The 16,764-nt window shown below is 40.5% G+C and overlaps 1 protein-coding gene across 1 annotated transcript in view; it reads left to right on the top strand.

Moving 5' to 3' along the window:
- The window catches only part of FRS2 (fibroblast growth factor receptor substrate 2), a gene marked incomplete in the record, with an annotated part of 308,264 nt that overhangs the window by 86,721 nt on the left and 204,779 nt on the right, over positions 1–16,764 (top strand). Inside the window, 1 exon segment of the mRNA XM_053716808.1 lies at positions 16,662–16,757.

The raw sequence follows: 16,764 nt of genomic DNA, 5'->3' as shown, positions 1-16,764 counted from the left end.
CAAAGGGCAGACATTATTCGGGCCCGGTTTGAAAGAAATTATCGCTGACATTACTGGAGGTAAGGGTCATGCCCTGCCTCAAGACAGAGCCAAACCAAGGGCTAGACAGTCTAATTTCCGTGCCTTTCGTAACTTCAAGGCAGGAGCAGCATCAACTTCCTCAGCTCCAAAGCAGGAAGGAACTGTTGCTCGCTACAGACAGGGCTGGAATCCTAACCAGTCCTGGAACAAGGGCAAGCAGGCCAGAAAACCTGCTGCTGCCCCTAAGACAGCATGAAGTGAGGGCCCCCGATCCGGAAACGGATCTAGTGGGGGGCAGACTTTCTCTCTTTGCCCAGGCTTGGGCAAGAGATGTCCAGGATCCCTGGGCGTTAGAGATCATATCCCAGGGATATCTTCTGGACTTCAAAGCTTCTCCTCCAAAAGGGAGATTTCATCTTTCAAGGTTGTCAGCAAACCAGTTAAAGAGAGAAGCGTTTCTACGCTGTGTACAAGACCTTTTACTAATGGGAGTGATCCATCCAGTTCCGCGGTCGGAACACGGACAGGGGTTTTACTCAAATCTGTTTGTGGTTCCCAAAAAAGAGGGAACCTTCAGACCAATTTTGGACTTAAAGATCCTAAACAAATTCCTAAGAGTTCCATCGTTCAAAATGGAAACTATTCGGACAATCTTACCTATGATCCAAAGGGGTCAATACATGACCACAGTGGATTTAAAGGATGCCTACCTTCACATACCGATTCACAAGGATCATTATCGGTACCTAAGGTTTGCTTTCCTAAACAGGCATTACCAGTTTGTAGCTCTTCCCTTCGGGTTAGCCACGGCTCCAAGAATCTTTACAAAGGTTCTGGGCTCTCTTCCTGCGGTACTAAGACCGCGAGGAATTTCGGTAGCTCCGTACCTAGACGACATTCTGATACAAGCGTCAAGTTTCCAGACTGCCAAGTCTCATACAGAGTTGGTTCTGGCATTTCTAAGGTCGCATGGGTGGAAGGTGAACGTAGAAAAGAGTTCTCTATTGCCACTCACAAGAGTTCCCTTCTTGGGGACTCTTATAGATTCTGTAGAAATGAAAATTTACCTGACAGAAGACAGGTTAACAAAACTTCTAAATGCTTGCCGTGTCCTTCATTCCATTCAACACCCGTCAGTGGCTCAATGCATGGAGGTAATCGGCTTAATGGTAGCGGCAATGGACATAGTACCTTTTGCACGCCTGCATCTCAGACCACTACAATTGTGCATGCTAAGTCAGTGGAATGGGGATTACTCAGATTTGTCCCCTATGCTGAATCTGGATCAAGAGACCAGAGATTCTCTTCTATGGTGGCTTTCTCGGCCACATCTGTCCAGGGGGATGCCCTTCAGCAGGCCAGACTGGACTATTGTAACAGACGCCAGCCTACTAGGTTGGGGCGCTGTCTGGAATTCCCTGAAGGCTCAGGGATCATGGACTCAGGAGGAGAGTCTCCTTCCAATAAATATTCTGGGAATTAAGAGCAGTTCTCAATGCTCTTCTGGCTTGGCCTCAGATAGCAACTCTGAGGTTCATCAGGTTCCAGTCGGACAACATCACGACTGTGGCTTACATCAACCATCAGGGAGGGACACGGAGTTCCCTAGCGATGATGGAAGTCTCAAAGATAATTCGCTGGGCAGAGTCTCACTCTTGCCACCTGTCAGCGATCCACATCCCAGGCGTGGAGAACTGGGAGGCGGATTTCCTAAGTCGCCAGTCTTTTCATCCGGGGGAGTGGGAACTTCACCCAGAGGTATTTGCACAACTGCTTCGGCGTTGGGGCAAACCAGATCTGGATCTCATGGCGTCTCGCCAGAACGCCAAGCTTCCTTGCTACGGATCAAGGTCCAGGGACCCCGGAGCGGTTCTGATAGATGCTCTGACAGCACCTTGGGTCTTCAACATGGCTTATGTGTTTCCACCCTTCCCGATACTTCCTCGACTGATTGCCAGGATCAAACAGGAGAGAGCATCGGTGATTCTAATAGCGCCTGCGTGGCCACGCAGGACATGGTATGCAGATCTAGTGGACATGTCGTCCTGTCCACCATGGTCTCTGCCTCTGAGACAGGACCTTCTGGTTCAGGGTCCTTTCAAACATCCAAATCTAATTTCTCTGAGGCTGACTGCATGGAGATTGAACGCTTGATTCTATCAAAGCGTGGATTCTCGGAGTCAGTGATTGATACCTTAATACAGGCTAGGAAACCTGTTACCAGGAAAATTTACCATAAAATATGGCGTAAATACTTACATTGGTGCGAATCCAAGAGTTACTCATGGAGTAAGGTTAGGATTCCTAGGATATTGTCTTTTCTACAAGAAGGCTTAGAAAAGGGTTTATCTGCTAGTTCGTTAAAGGGACAGATGTCAGCTCTGTCCATTCTTTTACACAAGCGTCTGTCAGAAGTTCCAGACGTTCATGCTTTTTGTCAGGCTTTGGCCAGGATTAAGCCGGTGTTTAAAACTGTTGCTCCCCCATGGAGCTTAAACTTAGTTATTAACGTTTTACAGGGTGTTCCGTTTGAACCCCTTCATTCCATTGATATCAAGCTGTTATCTTGGAAAGTTCTGTTCCTAATGGCTATTTCCTCGGCTCGAAGAGTCTCTGAGTTATCAGCCTTACATTGTGATTCTCCTTATCTGATTTTTCATTCAGACAAGGTAGTTCTGCGTACTAAACCTGGGTTCTTACCTAAGGTAGTCACTAACAAGAATATCAATCAAGAGATTGTTGTTCCTTCATTGTGCCCTAATCCTTCCTCAAAGAAGGAACGACTTCTGCACAATCTGGACGTCGTCCGTGCCCTGAAATTTTATTTACAGGCAACTAAAGATTTTCGACAAACCTCTTCCCTGTTTGTCGTTTATTCTGGACAGAGGAGAGGTCAAAAGGCTTCGGCTACCTCTCTCTCCTTCTGGCTTCGTAGCATAATACGTTTAGCCTATGAGACTGCTGGACAGCAGCCTCCTGAAAGAATTACAGCTCATTCTACCAGAGCTGTGGCTTCCACTTGGGCCTTTAAAAATGATGCCTCTGTTGAACAGATTTGCAAGGCTGCAACTTGGTCTTCACTTCACACCTTTTCAAAATGTTACAAATTTGACACTTTTGCTTCTTCGGAGGCTGTTTTTGGGAGAAAGGTTCTTCAGGCAGTGGTTCCTTCCGTGTAAAGGTCCTGCCTGTCCCTCCCGTCATCCGTGTACTTTTAGCTTTGGTATTGGTATCCCATAAGTAATGGATGACCCGTGGACTGACTACACTTAACAGGAGAAAACATAATTTATGCTTACCTGATAAATTCCTTTCTCCTGTAGTGTAGTCAGTCCACGGCCCGCCCTGTTTTTACGGCAGGTCTAAATTTTAAATTAAACTTCAGTCACCACTGCACCCTATAGTTTCTCCTTTCTCGTTTGGTTTCGGTCGAATGACTGGGTATGACGTAGAGGGGAGGAGCTATATAGCAGCTCTGCTTGGGTGATCCTCTTGCACTTCCTGTTAGGGAGGAGATATAATCCCGTAAGTAATGGATGACCCGTGGACTGACTACACTACAGGAGAAAGGAATTTATCAGGTAAGCATAAATTATGTTTTTCTGTTCTGCTCTTTCTCTCACTTGTTTGTTATGGCTATCCTTGAGAGAGAAAATTGAATTTGACCGCATTATTACTAAGGTATTGACCGCAATAGTGCTTCATATAGGATTCTGGGTATTTGGCAGGTCCTTGAATGGTTGAGGTAGCTATCAAGAGAATTTAGAGTGGTTCCTTAGGAATCTGTTGGTGGCAAATTACTTGGGAAAAACAAATTGGAAGTGATATTTTTTTTTGTGTGTGTAATAAAAATGACAAAATATGGTATTTATTTTCATTACTGTAAAGTTCAACAAGTTATGCTGTCAAGCTACATTAGATAGCTTTCACTGTTGGATATTGGTACTTCGTTACTTCCGACCATTGTATTGATCAGTATGTGTTCTACGAGGGAAACACACTTCCAGTTGCAGTACAGTGCCAAAAGGGTACAAGAAAGTGCACTATATAAACTTATATATAGTATTTTGTACCTTTTTAAAAATGCTGTGTGAAATCTGCTTATTTTAATAAAATGAATACATCTCAATCAATTTATCAATACTTCTTAAAGGGAAGGTAAACTTTGAATGAAAGCCCGGTTTTTAAAAATACTATTAAAAACAGGGGCACTTTCATTCATCAAATAAAAGTGCCCCTGTTTTTAATAGTATTTTTTTCATTCATCAAAGTTTACCTTCACTTTAAAGAGACCTGAAACACTAAATACATTTCTCTTGTAAAGGTGTATCCAGTCCACGGGTTCATCCATTACTTGTGGGATATTCTCCTTCCCAACAGGAAGCTGCAAGAGGACACCCACAGCAGAGCTGTCTATATAGCTCCTCCCCTAACTGCCACCCCCAGTCATTCTCTTGCAGCTCTCGACAAGAAAGGAAGTATCAAGAGATATGTGGTGACTTAGTGTAGTTTTTACCTTCAATCAAGAGTTTATTTTTAAACGGTACCGGCGTTGTACTGTTTTACTCTCAGGCAGAAATTGGAAGAATAATTCTGCCTGGAGGTTTGATGATCTTAGCGGTTTGTAACTGAGGTCCATTGCTGTTCTCACACATAACTGAAGAGTATGGAAAGAAAACTTCAGTTGGGGGGACGGTCTGCAGATGACCTGCTTTGAGGTATGTTCAGTATATTTTTTTCTAGAGAGATAAGGTCTAGAAAATGCTGACAGTGCCTGGTATATTTTAGGTAAGCCTGATACAGTGATTTAACGACTGGGATCATGCTTGCAAATAAGGGTAATATTCATGTTAATACTCATATTACTTAGTGTAAAAACGTTTGCATGGTTTATAGAAAAAACATTTTTTCTCTGAGGGTGATAAATCTTTATTTGGGGCCTAGTTTTCCACATGGCTAGTTAGATTACTCCTAGGCGTACTTTTTTAAGGCCCTCTGACATTAAGTGCATGGTGGGAGGGGCCTATTTTTGCGCTCTAAATGCGCAGTTGATTTTCAGACTGAGACATCCAGCTTCCCTAAAGGAGTCCTCTGGTATCTAGGACCACTATAGAGGGTTTTTTTTTCCTGCAAAAATCGTGTTTAAGGGCAGGTAGGAGCCACAGCAGAGCTGTGGCAGTGTGTTTGACTGTTTAACGATTTTAACGTTTTTCTAATCCGTTTTGGGGCCTAAGGGGTTAATCATCCATTTGCAAGTGGGTGCAATGCTGCTTTAGTCCCTTATACACACTGCCCTTATACACACTGTAAAAATTTTGTAGAGTTTACTACTTTTTAACACTGTTTTGCAGTTTATGTGGTAGTTTTTTTTCTCTTAAAGGCACAGTACCGTTTTTGTATAATTGCTTTTTCACATTTATTAAAGTGTTTTCCAAGCTTGCTGGTCTCATTACTAGTCTGTTAAACATGTCTGACATAGAGGAAACTCCTTGTTCATTATGTTTAGAAGCCATTGTGGAACCCCCTCTTAGAATGTGTACCAAATGTACTGACCTTTCTATAAGTTATAAAGACCATTTTATGGCTTTTAAAGATTTATCACCAGAGGTTTCTCAGACTGACAAAAGGGAGGTTATGCCATCTAGCTCTCCCCACGTGTCAGAACCTATAACTCCCGCTCAAGTGACGCCAAGTACATCTAGCGCGTCCAATGCGTTTACCTTACAAGACATGGCGGCAGTTATGAATCATACCCTCACAGAGGTATTGTCCAAACTACCAGGGTTACAAGGAAAGCGAGACAGCTCTGGGGCTAGAACAAATACAGAGCTTTCTGATGCTTTAGTAGCTATGTCTGATATACCCTCACAATGTGCAGAAGCCGAAGCAGGAGAGCTTCTATCTTTGGGTGACATTTCTGATTCAGGGAAGGCGTTACTTCAGTCTGACTCTGAAATGACAGCGTTTTAAATTTAAGCTTGAACACCTCCGCTTGTTGCTCAGGGAGGTTTTAGCGACTCTGGATGACTGTGTCACCATTGTAGTCCCAGAGAAATTGTGTAAAATGGATAAATACTTTGCAGTGCCTGTTTACACTGACGTTTTTCCAATCCCTAAGAGATTTTCAGAAATTAATACTAAGGAATGGGCTAGACCAGATGTACCGTTCTCTCCCCCTCCTGCTTTTAAAAAGATGTTTCCTATAGATGCCGCAACACGGGACTCGTGGCAGACGGTCCCTAAGGTGGAGGGAGCAGTCTCTACCCTAGCTAAGCGTACAACTATCCCTGTCGAGGACAGTTGTGCTTTCCTAGATCCAATGGATAAAAAATTAGAGGGTTTCCTTAAGAAAATCTTTATACAACAAGGTTTTATTCTCCAGCCTCTTGCATGCATTGCCCCAGTCACTGCTGCAGCGGCTTTCTGGTTTGAGTCTCTTGATGAGGCTCTACAGGTAGAGACCCGTTGGATGATATCCTAGACAGGCTTAAAGCTCTTAAGTTAGCCAATTCATTTATTTCTGACGCCATTTTTCATTTAACCAAGCTAACGGCTAAGAATTCAGGTTTTTGCCATTCAGGCGCGTAGGGCGCTATGGCTTAAATCCTGGTCAGCTGACGTTACTTCAAAGTCTAAACTTCTCAACATCCCCTTCAAAGGGCAGACCCTATTCGGGCCTGGACTGAAGGAGATCATTTCTGATATTACTGGAGGAAAAGGCCACGCCCTTCCCCAGGATAGGTCTAACAAATTAAGGACCAAACAGACTAATTTTCGTTCCTTTTGAAACTTCAAGAGTGGCGCAGCTTCAACTTCTTCTACTGCAAAACAAGAGGGAAATTTTGCCCAGTCCAAGCCAGTCTGGAGACCTAACCAGGCGTGGAACAAAAAACCTGCTGCTGCCTCTAAGACAGCATGGAGGAGTAGCCCCCGATCCGGGAGAGGCAGACTTTCTCTCTTCGCCCAGGCTTGGGCAAGAGACGTCCAGGATCCCTGGGCTCTGGAGATTGTTTCCCAGGGATATCTTCTGGATTTCAAAGCTTCATCTCCAAAGGGGAGATTTCATCTCTCACAATTATCTGCAAACCAGATAAAGAGAGAGGCAATCTTACGTTGGGTTCAAGACCTACTGGTTATGGGAGTGATCCACCCAGTTCCAAGGGAGGAACAGGGGCAGGGCTTCTATTCAAATCTGTTTATAGTTCCCAAAAAAGAGGGAACTTTCAGACCAATCTTGGATCTCAAGTTCCTAAACAAATTTCTCAGGGTCCCATCCTTCAAGATGGAGACTATTCGAACCATCCTACCTATGATCCAGGAGGGTCAATATATGACTACCGTGGACTTAAAGGATGCTTATCTACACATTCAGATACACAGAGATCATCATCAGTTTCTCAGGTTCGCCTTCCTAGACGGGCATTACCAGTTTGTGGCTCTTCCCTTCGGGTTAGCCACGGCACCTAGAATCTTTACGAAGGTTCTAGGGTCCCTTCTTGCGGTTCTAAGGCCACGGGGCATAGCAGTGGCCCCTTACCTAGACGACATTCTGATACAGGCGTCAACTTTCCAAATCGCCAGGTCCCATACGGACATTGTTCTGGCATTCCTGAGGTCTCACGGGTGGAAGGTGAACGAAGGAAAGAGTTCTCTCTCCCCTCTCACAAGAGTTTCCTTCCTAGGAACTCTGATAGATTCAGTAGAAATGAAAAATTTTCTGACAGAGGTCAGGTTGTCAAAGCTTCTTACTTCCTGCCGTGCTCTTTATTCCACTTCTCGGCCGTCAGTGGCTCAGTTTATGGAAGTAATCGGCTTAATGGTAGTGGCAATGGACATAGTTCAGTTTGCCCGCCTTCATCTCAGACCACTGCAACTTTGCATGCTCAATCAGTGGAATGGGGATTACACAGATTTGTCCCCTCTATTAAATCTGGATCAAGAGACCAGGGATTCTCTTCTCTGGTGGCTATCTCGGGTCCATCTGTCCAGAGGAATGAGTTTCCGCAGGCCAGAATGGACTATAGTGACGACAGATGCCAGCCTTCTGGGCTGGGGTGCAGTCTGGAACTCCCTGAAGGCTCAGGGTTCGTGGACTCAGGAGGAGGCCCTCCTTCCGATAAACATTCTGGAACTAAGAGCGATATTCAATGCTCTTCAGGCTTGGCCTCAGCTAGCTGCGGTCAGGTTCATCAGATTTCAGTCGGACAACATCACGACTGTAGCCTATATCAACCATCAGGGGGGAACAAGGAGCCCCCTGGCAATGTTGGAGGTTTCAAAGATAATTCTATGGGCAGAGGTTCACTCTTGCCATCTCTCAGCTATCCATATCCCAGGAGTAGAGAACTGGGAGGCGGATTTTCTAAGTCGGCAGACTTTTTATCTGGGGGAGTGGGAGCTTCATCTGGAGGTATTTGCCCAGTTGATTCAACTATGGGGCAAACCAGAACTGGATCTCATGGCGTTTCGTCAGAACGCCAAGCTTCCTCGTTACGGGTCCAGGTATCCCAAGGCAGCGCTGATAAATGCTCTAGCAGCGCCCTGGTCCTTCAGCCTGGCTTATGTGTTTCCACCGTTTCCTCTGCTCCTGCGCGGCCACGCAGGACTTGGTATGCAGATCTGGTGGACATGTCATCCTTTTCACCATGGACTCTGCCGCTAAGGCAGGACCTTCTACTTCAAGGTCCCTTCAAACATCCAAACTTTCTCTGCGTCTGACTGCTTGGAGATTGAACGCTTGATTCTATCAAAGCGTGGTTTTTCCGAGTCGGTCATTAATACCTTAATTCAGGCTCGAAAGCCTGTCACCAGGAAAATCTATCATAAGATATAGTGTAAATATCTTCATTGGTGTGAATCCAAGGGTTACTCATGGAGTAAAGTCAGGATACCTAGGATATTATCCTTTCTCCAAGAGGGATTGGAGAAGGGATTGTCAGCTAGTTCCCTAAAGGACAGATTTCTGCTCTGTCTATTCTTTTGCACAAACTTCTGGCTGAGGTTCCAGACGTCCAGGCGTTTTGTCAGGCTTTGGTTAGAATCAAGCCTGTGTTTAAACCTGTTGCTCCGCCATGGAGTTTAAATTTAGTTCTTAAAGTTCTTCAAGGGGTTCCGTTTGAACCTTTGCATTCCATAGATATTAAACTTTTATCTTGGAAAGTTCTGTTTTTAGTAGCTATCGCCTCGGCTCGAAGAGTTTCGGAGTTATCTGCTTTACAGTGTGATTCCCCTTATCTGATTTTCCATGCAGATAAGGTAGTTTTACGTACCAAACTTGGGTTTCTTCCTAAAGTGGTATCTAATAAGAATATCAATCTGGAGATTGTTGTTCCTTCATTATGTTCTAATCCTTCTTCAAAGAAGGAACATCTATTACACAACCTTGATGTGGTTCGTGCTTTAAAGTTTTATTTACAAGCTACGAAGGATTTTTGTCAAACATCTGCTTTGTTTGTTGTCTACTCTGGACAGAGGAGAGGCCAAAAGGCTTCGGCAACTTCTCTTTCTTTTTGGCTAAGAAGCTTAATCCGCTTAGCTTATGAGACTGCTGGCCAGCAGCCTCCTGAAAGAATTACAGCTCATTCCACTAGAGCGGTGGCTTCCACATGGGCTTTTAAAAATGAGACCTCTGTTGAACAGATTTGTAAGGCGGCGACTTGGTCTTCGCTTCATACTTTTTCTAAATTCTACAAATTTGATACTTTTGCTTCTTCGGAGGCTATTTTTGGGAGAAAGGTCTTACAGGCAGTGGTGCCTTCCGTTTAAGTTCCTGCCTTGTCCCTCCCTTCATCCGTGTCCTAAAGCTTTGGTATTGCTATCCCACAAGTAATGGATGAACCCGTGGACTGGATACACCTTTACAAGAGAAAACAAAATTTATGCTTACCTGATAAATGTATTTCTCTTGTGGTGTATCCAGTCCACAGCCCGCCCTGTCATTTTAAGGCAGGTGTTTTTTATTTTTAAACTACAGTCACCACTGCACCCTATAGTTTCTCCTTTTTTCTTGCTTGTCTTCGGTCGAATGACTGGGGGTGGCAGTTAGGGGAGGAGCTATATAGACAGTTCTGCTGTGGGTGTCCTCTTGCAGCTTCCTGTTGGGAAGGAGAATATCCCACAAGTAATGGATGAACCCGTGGACTGGATACACCACAAGAGAAATAAATTTATCAGGTAAGCATAAATTTTGTTTTCATTAACCTCCCTCTAATCATGGTGTTGCCATTATGGAACCTAGGTTTACACTGCAGGTATCTGAAGGAGTGTTACTGCATGTGTGCAAGCAGGTCAGCCTGGTATATAGTGAAAGACCGGTTTAAACATGGCGGCACTCACGCCTTGAGAGAAATAGGGAATAACCTAAATACTATGCTTATACAATTAGTTTTTAATGTCCCTTTAGTAAAATGTATAGAAATAGACTATTATTGGTATTAGAATGTCATTGAATTATTAGTTTTTTCAGCTATACCGGTCTTTAAATGAACATTATGCTGTTTTTCCCCTTTTTGTATTTAAAATATCGACAAAGCTTTGGGATTTTTCTTATCTGGTATCAGGGTATATTTGATTTAAATCCTTATTTAAATCTCACAATTTAAATCATTAGCAGTAAGACTCTATTTAAATCAATTAAAATCATTGTTTTCTACATAAAGGTTTCATTTATAGAATAACTTTTTTGAAATTATTTTTACAGTTCTATCAGAAAATTACTGTTTTAGTGTTTATACTTTTAAAAATACATAGATTGGGAGGTGAACTAGCTCTAGTTAAATATGTTCATATTTGATCTACTTTTCTGCTGTACTTGATTGGAAGAAGACACATGATTGACATTAATAACAATTGAAATAGCTTTATTTAACATTATAATTCATTTTTAACGGAAAATGTAAACACTAAATAAATGCTAGATAAAATGAAGCATTCAAAGAAAGGATTAGTCTGAGAATAATGTAGATGCATTTTTTTTAAAGTTTCATCAACGTGTTTTTATGTCCCTTTTAATTTTTGGCCCTCCCTCCTCACACTTAGGTCCTTGTGCAGATCTATTTCATGCAATCTTAAACTACTTTCCAATTTACTCCTTATCTAATTTGCATTGTTCTCTTGATAATGTATTATTGAAAAGCATATAGGTAGGCTCAGGAGCAGTGCACTACTGTGAGCTAGCTGCTTGTAATCTGTTCACCCAATGTGTTGAACTAGCTCCCAGTAAAATTTTTCTTTTATTTAACAAAAGATATAAAGAGATTGAAGCAAATATGATTTAAAAAAGGGAAATCTGAAAATTGTTTTCTCTGACTCACGAAAGCGAAAAAAAATTGGGTTTATGTCCCTTTTAAGGTTTTTTTCTCAACTCTGTATGTTTATATTTTATAACATTTTTGCTGTGAAGAAGAGGCATGTTATTTTTGCTGACACAAAGTAAAAACTAATCCTTATTTCAGGATGAATAACCTCTTATACTGTACCTTAAATAGAAACTATATATTTTTTTATTTTAAAAATTCTATTTAAATAGAAAAAACCCTGATTTAAATTAAAAACAATTTAGATTAAAAAAAATAATCGGATTTTGGGATGTTGTGTGCATGAATATACATTTCCTGTTTGTTTCATAACATTTAAAGGGATACTAAACCCATTTTTTCATGATTCAGATAGAGCATGAGATTTTAAGCACCTTTCTTATTTATTCCTATTAATTTTTCTTTGTTCTCATGCTATCTTGATTTGAAAAAGCAGTACTGTAAGCTTTAGAGCCAGACCATTTTTTGTTCAGCACATGGGTAGCACTTGCTGATTTGTGGCTAAATGTAGCAAACCAATCAGCAGCTCTACCAAGGTGCTGAACTAAAAAAATGGGCCGGCTCCTAACCTTTTATTACTGGTTTTTCAAATCAAGATAACATGAGAACAAAGAAAAATTGATAATAGGAGTAAATTAGAAAGTTGCTTAAAATTGCATGCTCTATCTGAATCATGAAAGAAAAAATGTGGGGTTAGTATCCCTTTAAAGGGAAAGCATACAGCTGCTAGTTAGGATTCACATTAGCTTTTTTTTTTTTTTTTTTTTTTTTTTTTTTTTTTTTTATTATTAAAGGGACATGAAACCCAGCTAGAGCATACACTAATAAAATACTTTCCAATTTACTTCTGATAGCAAATTAGCTTTATTCTCTTAGTATCATTTGTTGAAGCAGCAGCAATGCACTACTTGGGTGCAAGCTGAACGAATCTGCTGAGCCAATATCAAGTAGCATTTATATGTATCCACCAATCAGCAGCTAGCTCCCAGTAGTACATTGCTGCTGCTGAGCCTACCTTAGTATGCATTTCAGCAAAGGATATCAAGAAAACCGAAGGTAGGTAACCGAAGAAAAGCAGAAAGTTGTTTAATTTTCATGCTCTGTCTGAAAGATGAACGTAATTTTGATTTTACTATCCCTTTATGAATCTAATCCATGCATCATGTCCTGGAACATAATTATCTCTGGGGGGAAAAACGATCATGCAGCTAAAGAAAACTAAAGGGATGCTTTAAATATACTACCATCCTGAGCTGCTACAGTCAGTAAGTAGCATATGCCCACGCTGGTTACTGTTGCTACTGTGATCAAGGCTAGGCAAAGTGCAGATGCTTAGACACTGATACTGTAAGCTTTTAAAGCCTCTACAATAGCTCTGGAAAACTTCACTGCTTGCACTGTAACCAGGAGCAAAAGAATAGCTGCTTTGATGCTTGAAATCTTTGATCTCACAGGTAAGGTGTAAGAATCGCTCCACATATTCACCAGTTACAACCTGGCACAAAGCCTACATGTCCATGATAACCAGCCGGTTAGCTTAATGGAAAGGGAATCAATTGCAATCTTTTGCTTGTTTTACTTTTTTTTTTTTTTTTTTCTGCCACTTTAACTGTTCCTTCTGATTTGCAATATTTTTAATTTTTCCACATAAATATTAGGGGTTAACAAATTTATTTTAAACTTATTGATGATCCATCCAGGGGTGTATTTATTAATATATATATATATATATATATATATATATATATATATATATATATATATATATATATATATATATATATATATATATATATATATATATATATATATAATCTGTTAGTAGTGTAGCTTAACCCCATTTTGCCTTTTAATTCATGTTGTGCCATATAATTGAATAGTTTTACTCGGTGGACTGTCAAACTGTTGTGCTTTAGGCTTTCAGCTGTGAGTTGTAATGAATCGCACCTTTCTTTGCATATATTGTGTCCTTGGATAGTAAGCTGTGTCCTGGATCGTAAGCTGTGCCATACATGGCCAGTTCCCCCATGTCAGGTTTCCCTCTGGCTAAGGCTGCTTACTTGTAGGCCTCCTCTTACATGAACCTCTCCCCACCCTGCACAAATGTTGCATGAAGTTTGACATAAGTAGTGTGGGAGACGAAGAAAAATAAATTTCCCACTTTAAAAAGAGTGAAATTTCAGTTGCCAAGGAGCTTCTCAAATAGACTTGCTGCCCATATAAAGAAGGGTTGCCAAGGATACAGTGGTTGTTGGGAGAAGAATGCAGGGTGAGTACTTGATGTGAGGAGGACAGAAGGAATTTGGTGTAGTTGGGGACATGCTGTATTAAAGTGCAGACCCTTTTATGAAGTTTTAACAGTCATTTGTTGTGCTATTCCACATCTCCGTGTTACATTTACTGTAAACATTCTGTGCTTCACATTTTTACTTGACAAACCTCTTTAAGGGATAGGAAAGTCAAAATTAAACTTTCAAGAATCAGAGGATGTCATTTTAAATTGACTTCTATTTTCAAATGTGCTTTGTTCTCTTGTTATCCCTTGTTGAAAAAATACACAGGTATCCTACACTAGTGGAAGGTAGCTGCTGATTGGTGCCTGCACACATTTGTGTCTTGTGATTGGCTGACTAGATGTGTTCAGCTAGCTGCCAGTAGTGCAATGCTGTTTCTTCAGCAAAAGAGAACAAGACAATGAAGCATATTTGATAATAGAAGTAAATTTGAAAGTTGTTTGAAATTGTTTGTTCTATCCATGAAATGTTGGGGTTTTCTGTCCCTTCAGTAGTACTCACAGAAATGCATGATATTCAAAATTATTCTCTTTTCCTTCTAAAATAGAAACTTTTAATATATATTGCATCTTTTTTTTATGGATTTTCCTGTGCTGATTAAACCAATTTTTTTTTATGTAGGAGTTGTCTCTATCAGCCAGTGAGTACTAGAGTCCCAGGACTCCGTTGTACACAGTCATGCACTTTCTGTTTGCTGCACTTTAAATGTAAACAGATTTTACTTAATCTTTTTCAGTGTATGCATATGTATATGTGTGCGGACACATTTGTTTAAAATATAAAAGCAAGTAATAATAGCAGCCAAACCGTGATATTTGTATATAGATATATTGAAAGTAACCCAAAAAGTTGATTGAGGTCTGATTTTTATGTATATAAAATGTGTTTGTGCACATAATGAATATTTATAATTCCAGAAACCTTTTTTATGGTCAATAGCCACACTGGGGAAAAAAAACTTTTGCTTTATTTTATACCTTATTTTTAGAAACCCTGTTACTTTGTTCTTTTTATTTAAATGCCAAATGATTCTCTTCTCTGGCAAGAGCTCTAGCAGGCTGGCACTAGTTTAATGAGGCTGTTATTTCTTTGTAGCAATCTGACGGGCGGCACTCGTAGTTGGCACTTGTGCGTTTTGAAATCTCAGATAGAAAATGCTTCCAATAACCATTATTTAGGTGTGGTACAACCTTTTGACTTAACATATTCTGTATTTGAACCCCATACACAAGTACATAGCTGTTTAATACTTTGGTTAAAGCATTTAAATTTGTTGATCTACCCCCCCTATCTTTCGGCCAATCAGCATTAGCATCAAGTACACAGCTGATGATACTGTATTTAATTAAATTTGAATAGCATTTTTTTAAGCAAAAAACCCCCAAAACATTTTAAGTATTGCTCTTTATATGGATGAAAGAAGATATGAGTACATTGTCCATTTTTGATAGCAAAAAATATGCTTTACTGTTAGCAAGTTTTTCCTTTCACCTGCTAGTTGAACTGCAAGTTTAGTATTTTGTCAGTCTTGGGGTTATAGAAGTGGGACCACACAGCAGGAATACAGTGGAAATAGAGGACTTACAATTCTACTCCCTGCTGTCTTTCCACCTAGTTGTTCTAGGCAGAGTTTGAAACAATTTGCTTGCTACAGAGAATGTAAATTTGCAGTAAGCCAAATCAGAGTAGTTACAAACATGATTAATATACTTTCTGATGAAGCCCCACCCACATTGATGATTATTTTATTGCTATGCTACTGGAGCAAATAAATAAAATGCATTGCTGACTTGTGGTGGTGGAGTCATGGATTTGGCTTTGTAGAAAGAGGCTATAGTTTGATAACATTTTTGGGAACTTGAATATTAGCTGACAGCACATTTTTTGAAAGCAGAAAGTTAGTATCCAAGGAAACCTAACTTATATGAATACAAAGTGCCATGGGGCATGAAAATGGACCCTGGTGCCCAGTAAATTATCTTGTCTTATAAAATATTTATTTTACCCTCATTACCTGTTGTTTTTCCCTTGAAGTGCTTTCTCCATATTCAGATGCCTGGCTGCTACATTATGCAGTGTACACATACTTAGTCACACACTTATACTCTGAGGCTGCTCTAGTTAGATGTGCTCAGCCTATAAAACACAAGCATGGTGGCATTTCCTATAACATGAGTAGACAGAGTGTGCATACACTGACATGGGCAGTTAACCTCTGAACTGATTGGGTACCAAAGCTAATATCCATAATAATCCTACATTTTGTATTGTCTACTATATTTTGAACATATTTGCCAATTCCCAATATACATATTTTCAGAGTAGTCAAAATAAAGAGCCAAGAGTTTCCTGCTTGGAGCAGAGGCTCAGTTCCCACACATTAGTTTCTGTATGATCTGCATTTTCTTGCACAGTGTGTGTGTGTGTGTGTTGAAAATCAGGTTCATGTTGTCCCTGTTCAGGCAGATTTTTGGCTTTGTTTGCTTATGTGTAGGTGGCAGAATGGTTTCCTTCTATGTCGTCCCCCCCCCCCCCCCCCCCCGTTTGCATTGCTTGCCGTTGAGAGTAAATAATACAACATAGGGTGAAACCCATACAGTGTCCAAACGGCCTTGTTTTTTTTTTTTTGTTTTTTTTTTACTGCTCCTACCAAAACCTCAATGTTTACCGGGTAGATTAGTACAGAAAGTAATTGGTTTATTTACCCTTTTTTATTTTTATCACACTTCTATTGCAAAGTGCTCTACCTGAATATGAGATATTCATGGAATGTTTTTTTATACCAATGAGGGTTTTAGCTAAAATTAAATTCTACTAATGACAGATGTGCTTAACAGTTTAGCAAGCAAGGATTTTAACAGAACTTGAAGACCCTGGGAATCTGTGTGTGGGATGGCAGTATTTCAGTGTACCGAGTATCTTTAATAAGTTGTTTGAAGACATTTTGTTAAGCGTCATGCTTTGTGTGATATCTAGTTATTACTGTCAAGACCTAAACACTAATTTTTCTCTTTTTTCATCTTTTCTAAAGATTCAAAAAGACTGTTCAGAAATAGACATTACAATGGTGCTGGACTGACGCCCTAATGCTGCGGCAGAGGTTAGGAAGATTAATGGCCAGATCTATGTAAGTC

This window comes from Bombina bombina, chromosome 6 (genome assembly GCF_027579735.1).
Source record: "Bombina bombina isolate aBomBom1 chromosome 6, aBomBom1.pri, whole genome shotgun sequence".
NCBI classification, from domain to species: domain Eukaryota; kingdom Metazoa; phylum Chordata; class Amphibia; order Anura; family Bombinatoridae; genus Bombina; species Bombina bombina.
Note: the sequence above shows the minus strand (reverse complement) of the source record. Positions and strands in the feature narration are given on the sequence as shown.